The 7055-nt window shown below is 39.6% G+C and overlaps 1 pseudogene; it reads right to left on the bottom strand.

The window, feature by feature from the left end:
• Positions 1 to 2590: 2590 nt before the first annotated feature.
• On the bottom strand, positions 2591 to 7055 carry LOC104869820 (annotated as a pseudogene).

The raw sequence follows: 7055 nt of genomic DNA, 5'->3' as shown, positions 1-7055 counted from the left end.
TTTTTTTTTTTTTTTTTATGGTCTTAGCCTCCTCCCTGGTAAACTACATATCTCCAGCTCTCTTTTAGTGCTCAGAGCTGCTGCCTTTGCCTGAGCAATACTCAAAATTTAAAATGTCCTCTCCCACACTATGCCTAAAGAATCCTCCTGGTCATCTCTTCTGCTTTCTCCTCCCAACCCTTTCCCTGATGGTCAGTCTGGCTGAATTTGCCTGCTCCTTACAACATCCAGTTTAGAATCATCAAGAGTTGATTTGAGGGCCAGGGATTTAGCTCAGTGGTTCCACTGCCTGCTTCTCAAGTGCAAGGACCCTAAGTTCGATACCTGGCACCCCCCAAAAAAAAGTTGATTTGAGGGCTGTTAGGGGTTTAAATATGAAGTGTCCCTCAAAGACTCCTGTTGAGGGTTTAATCTCCACTGCAGTGGTGTTCAGGATTGGATCATGAAGGTGCTAACCTCATCAGTGGATAAATCCACTGATGCATCTGTACCTAAATGAACTATTAGGAAGTAGGGCCCAGTTGGAGGAAATAAGTTCTTAGGGATGAACCTTTGAAGGGTATATCTTGTCCTCATTCCCTTCCTCTTGGTCCTTCTCTCATACTGTCTTATGTTTTCTGGCTTCCAGGAGATGAGCAGCTTTCCTCTGCCGCATCCTCTTCTGCTAGGGTATATCTGCCTCACTGGAAGCCCTAAAAGTAATGGAGCAGCCAGCTGACTATGGACTGAAATCTCTGAAACCATGAGCCAAAATAATGTATTTTGGGTTTTGTTTTTTTTGGTACTGGGGATCAAACTCAGGACCTTGTGCTTTCAAGGCAGGCAGTGAATTGCTTTCTCATGTATTTTGTTACAGCCCCTGAATGCTGATTAACACTGGGCTCATGTGCCCAGGCTCTGAACTAATAAACCTTCCTATATCACAGGGGCTGAGAGGCATACACTGTATTCCTACAATAGGAAGATGCTGAGATGTCCCTCTTTTATGATAGTCCAGCAATTCATAAGGTATCACTGGTAGGTGCCCAAGTTTCCTTGAGACTCTGGATGTCTTGGAGGCCAAAACTGTTTTCATAGTGCCACTAAGTGTGGATTTCTAAAAATCACTAAATAAATATTTGTACCAATTACACAACAACAGCTTTGGGTGAAACTTGTGATAACTTTCTGGGAATCTGGCAACTTGGAGGGAAACTAACCAGTCATATTCTTCAGCACCATGCAAATACCAAAAATAAAAGCAAATTTCCCATAAGAATGTCCTTTGTGAACCAGTAACAGTTACTAGTTTTGTGAAAGTACATGTTTTTTAATATCATATGACAAAACAGGAAGTTTGTATAAAGCATTCCTGCATACTGAAGCATGATTGTTGTGTCCAGAAAAGGGACTTTAATGGAGATGTTGCCACCATTTTCACAGAATGCCATTTTTTACTCAAAAGGTCAGCTTACAACTCAGTTGTTGACACTTGGTATTTTAAAAGACATTTTCTTCAAAATGAATGAATTGAGCCTATCATGTTACGGAAAACAGCACTGACATTTTTTCCAAGGATAAAAATTTAAGCTTTCAAGCAAAATTTACTATATTAGAAAACTGATATTCACCACTGTGAGGTTGACAGCTCCCTAAAACTGCTGAGATCTGGTTAACAAGTGTGACTTTTTAAAAACTGTTGTATAATAGAATTCGCCAACATTTGGAATATCTACATAACTCAAGGAACGAATGTCTTCCAAATAAATGACCAATGCATGATGCACAAAACCATATATAGGTAAATGCTCCTTTCAAAATTGCAAGCTCTAGTGGGGCGTGGTGGCACACGCCTGTAATCCCAGCACTCGGGAGGCTGAGGCAGGAGGATTGCTGTGAGGTTGGGACCAGCCTGGGCTACATAGTGAGTTCCAGGGCAGTCTCAACTACACAGTGAAACCCTGTCTCAAAAAATCAAAACAAAACAAAAAAATAAAATTGCAAGCTCTTGGGGCCAGGGATTTAGCTCAGTGACACTGGGCCTGCCTTGCAAGTGCGAGGTCCTGCGTTTGATCCCTGGTACAAAAAAAAAAAAAAAAATTGCAAGCTCCACTAATAAATTTTGATATAATGCTATATGAAAAAAAAGTCCATTGATGTGGTTCAGATCCTACATTAACTATCCTTTAAGAAATAACTAGAGGACCAGGAAATTAGCTCAGTGGTTCTGGCACCTGCTTTGCAAGTGCAAGGTCCTGAGTTGGATCCCTGGCACATGAATAAATAAATAAATAGGGCTGGGATGTCGTTCAGTGGTGCTGTGCCTGCCTGGCAAGCACAAATTCCTGAGTTCAATTTCCGGTACTGAAAAACCAAAAAAAAAAAAAAAAACTTTGTCAGGCATAGTTGCACACAGCTGTGATTCCAGCTACCTGGGAGGCTGAGGATAGCAAATTCAAGGCCAGCCTGGGCAACTTAACAAGACCTTGTCATAAAATTTTTAAAAAGAAAGAAACTGACTTGTCAAGTTTCAAATATCCACAATATCTGAGTAAGTTATGAAGTCAACTCCTTCCTTTTCAACCTACATATGTGTGAAGTCCAATCTTTGTTAATCTGAAACAGACCATCACAATAACTGTAAAGCAAAAACAGGAGAATCCCACTGTCTTTTAGTGAATCAGGCATTAAAGTTTTGAATAAACATTTTAAAATGCCATTTTTTCACTGATCTACATAGATTATTAAATATGTTTTGTATTAATTTATAATGAACCTTACCTCTAAATAGTCTCTCCACTGACTGTACTGAGAAAGGGTCATTTCATTTTCCCCTTCATTTTAAAGACTAACAACAGGCTTTTGCTATTTTCCATTTCTTTAGCAGCAAGGAGCTCTTTCCTAAAAAAAACAACAAATTCTAGGCCAGGGATTTAGCCTAGTGGTTCTGCTGTCCACAAGTGCAAGGACCCAAGTTCGATTCTTGGTAAAGGACCCAAGTTTGATCCCCACTACTAAATAATTTAGCAGCTCTAATTTGTTTGCAGGATACTTTCCCCCCAAAGAAGCTACTTTTCTTGTATGTTGTACCATGTTTGCTTCAGTTTTATTTTTTTCCATTCTTCAGTTTTCTGATATACACAGTTTAAAGGAGAAATTTATTTTGGCTTGCAGTTTTGAGGCTATGTTCGGCCAGCTCCAGGACAGAAACATAGTGGCAGAAGGATATGGCAAAGGAAGGTTGCTAACCTCATGTCAAACCAGGAATCAGAGCTGGTTGGAAAGCATTGTTATCTTTTAATAAATTAAGAATATTTTAATAATTTTGTAGCTTGGGGCAGGGAATGTAGTGGTAGAGCACTTGCCTAGCATGTGCCAGGTTCAATCCCCAGTACCTCCAAAAAATTTTTTTCCTAGTTTAGTTTTGAATGCATTAAGCATGTCAGAAGTCTTGAGAATAAAAAGTTTGAGAACTGCTGAATTAAGCAAATGATAAAATGATTAAACATAAAAGTAAGGGAATATTTGAAATAGGAGTAGAAAAAGGAAACGAGTTTAAAATCTTTCCACTTACGTTGTCCAAATGATGTTTGGGATTACAGATGGATAAAAACTTTAAAAACTGTGTCAGTGGTAGGCAGGCATGGTGGTACATTCATGGAAGGCTGAGGCAGAAGAAACACAAGTTTGAGCCCAGGCTTGATGACTAAGCAAGACCCTGTCTCAAATAAAAAAGGGCTAGAGATGTAGTGAAGTGTGAAGGCTCTGGGTTCAGTCCCCAGCATGACCCAAACCCCACACACATGCCAAATAACTAAAATACTCATTCTAATTATAACAGAGATGTTGAATAAAATATCTTTGGGACTTGGGATATGTCAGTGGTAAAACACTTGCCTAATGTGTGAGGTTCTGTTCAACCCCTAGCATCATATCTAATTAAATGTGTAAATATCTGACAGTATTACAAAGATTGAGAAGATTCAGAACCATGATCGGTTGTTAATATTGAGACATATTAAGAATATAGGCCACTCATAACTAAATGTAAAGTCATAAGGATTTGATGTAGTTTGTTTTTTGTTGGTGGTGCAGGGCTTCATGCATACATGCATGCTAAGCACATCCTCAATTACTGAGCTACATCCTCAAACCCTATTATTAAAATATTGGTCAGAAAGAGCCTTGATTGATTGATTGATTGATTGTAGTACTGGGGATTGAATTTAGGGCCTTCACATTAAGCTACATCCCCAACCCTACTTATTTATTTATTGGCATGGATTTGCTTCAGGCAGGAGTCAAACTGTTGATTCTCCTGCCTCAGCCTCCTGGAGTGTTGGTATTATAAGCATTTACTACCACACCCAGCAAAGAGCCCTTTTTGATGAGTGAAAGCCACATCAGACAAATGATCACCCGATAATTTTGAAACACTAACCAATCATTTAGGAATTATCGAAGCAATTTGATAAATAATGTGTGCTACATCTTATATTAGGTAGTAATGGCATGTGCTAATTTATTCAAAGAATAAAGTAGAATGTTTGAATTTATTCTATTGGCATATAATCTATCTATATCTATTAGCGTATAATATGTTACCTATACTGTTTATATTAAATATTATATTAAAAATGTTTTAAAATATTGTTTGAGGTTTGGGACTTTTGAAACAGGGTCTTGCTATGGAGTCCAGGCCAGTCTTGAACTCGCTGTGTAATCCAGGGTGACATGGAACTCGTGATCCCTTTGCCTTAACCTCAAGTGCTGGAATTACATGTATGCACACCATCTCTACTTGTTAAGGTTTTTAAGATTCCAAATTAAAAAAAAGGTTTGTTCCTGACCTCAACCCCTCGGATATGATCATAGTTTCAGTAATCTATTGCTATATTGTAAGGCACAGTCACTTAAAATAAGAGCTGTTTTAAAAATATTGTTCATAAGTCCATAGGTCAAGAATCCATGAAGACCCCCTGGGGATGGCTCACCTCTGCTCTACATGGTATTGCCTGTGGTGGCTCAAGTGGTGCTGGAGGGTGCAAGACAGCCTCACGAAAATACTGTAGCCTCTCACCAGTCATGGCATGAACAGCTAGGGTTGATTGGGAGCACCCAGTCTCTTCTTGTAGAATGGGCTGAATTCACTCACTTCTGGAAATCCAGTTGTCCCCTGTCACACCTCTTTGCACCAGTCACTTTCCCCAAAAACATGCCACTATCTCAAACTTACAGGTTTTATGTTGTCTGGTTTATGTCTGGCTTATCTTACTCAGCATTGTATGTGTATGAGTTGCTCATATGGTATTTCTTATAGTTGTCCTTCATTGGTTTCCTTGCTGTTTAGTACCACGCTTAAACCACAATTTGACCATCTCACTATTATTTGGGTAGTGCCAAGTTTATGTCTTTTTCTAACAGTACTGTTGTGAACACTGTAGGATAGTGATAGTGAACCTTTTAGTGCTTTCAATGATACAAACATCCCACTGTGGCATGCGTGCCATAGGTTTGCCACCACTGCTCTAGGACATGAATTATGGTAAACATAGGTTGGTACACATTTCTGTTTGGTATATTCCTAGCAATGGAATTGATGGGTCATAGACAGTGCAGGTACTTGACATTGAGAGACACTAGTAAAGTATTTTCTAAACTGTTTGCTCCAGTTTATACCCCTGCCAGCAGAGTATGCAGGGTCTGTCTAGTTGCTCTACATTCCTGTCAACTCAGTACAGTAAGTCCCTGACTTATGAACATTTGAGTCACAACCTTTCACAAGTATACTGTATAAGACTCACTTTTTCAGATTATGAAAGAATCCGATTTATGAACATTCTCAGAACAGAACATGTCCCTAAATTGGAGACTTGTATTGTCAATTTTTTTCAGTGTTTAACAAGTTTTATTAATCCTTGGTATTTTAAAATTATTTATATGAGTATTACCAGTTTTATTAATACTATCTTCAGCATACAGATACAAATTATATACTTTAGCTATTAATATACTGTAGGTAAGGTAGGTTGCTCTAAGGGGCTTTTTCCCATTTTTCTTTTCTGCCATTTCCTACTGGTAAAGGGTATCTTGTGCTGCTTGATTCATTTTCTCTGTTTTTTCCAGTCAGATTTTTTTTTTTTTTTTTTTTTTTTTTTTTTTGAGACAAGGTCTCATCATGTAATTGAGTCTGACCTGGAACTCACCATGTAGTCTGGGCTGGTCTTGAACTCACAGCGATCCTCCTGCCTCAGCCTCCTGAGTGCTGGGATTACAGGCGTGCACCACCATGCCCGACTCCCGAGTCAGATTTTAAGGGTAAAAGTTTGGGTTTACACAGCACCATTGTGGTTACATCTTCCACTGACAATTCACCTTGTTTTGGAAGAACCTCCCGGAACACCGACTTCACATCTACCATGTTGTCGATACAGTCAGTTTTCCTGAAAGTTCTGCTCTTTCCTTTTTTTTGAAGCTTTAGGCGTCCTGTCTGGTATTATCAAGATGACTGAATGGTCTTGACTCAAGCCTCATGCTGCAGCTTGGGTTGGCAACAGGCTCCACCATTTTTTTAGTATGACAGTACAGTCTTAACCTCTACCTGGCAGGCTGTAAGCTTCTCTGTGTGGCCCGGGTTGATTCCCAGGGCCTAATGTCATGGGAGGAGCAGCCACCTTACCCTTGGAGCCATAAGGAGGAGCCCTTAGGGACTGCAGCTCCCTAACAGTTGATTTAGTCAGAATTTAAAATCAGTTATTCTGAGTAAGTGGATGGTGGTTTTATTCTCTTGGCTCTCTTGGAGTCTTAGGGCATCGCCAGGCCTAGAATCTCTTACCCTGATCACTCCAGTTATTTCCTGTTTTTGTTCTCCCTCAAGCTCATTCTCATGTACCCTATACATTCAGACCTACATACTCCAGGTAGCAGTCATTTCCTGAGTACACCAGCCCTTTCACACCTCTGAGGTTTTGTTACTGTCATAATTCTCTCTGGTGTTACTGTTCTATCAGAACCCTTCACATTCTCAAAGGTTCAACACAAATGTCCCCTTCTCTATACAGATCCCCCCGAATCCG

This window comes from Fukomys damarensis, unplaced genomic scaffold, assembly GCF_012274545.1.
Source record: "Fukomys damarensis isolate Sample0158 unplaced genomic scaffold, DMR_v1.0_HiC HiC_scaffold_13, whole genome shotgun sequence".
Classification (NCBI taxonomy): Eukaryota; Metazoa; Chordata; class Mammalia; order Rodentia; family Bathyergidae; genus Fukomys; species Fukomys damarensis.
This window is presented reverse-complemented; position numbering and strand designations above follow the sequence as displayed.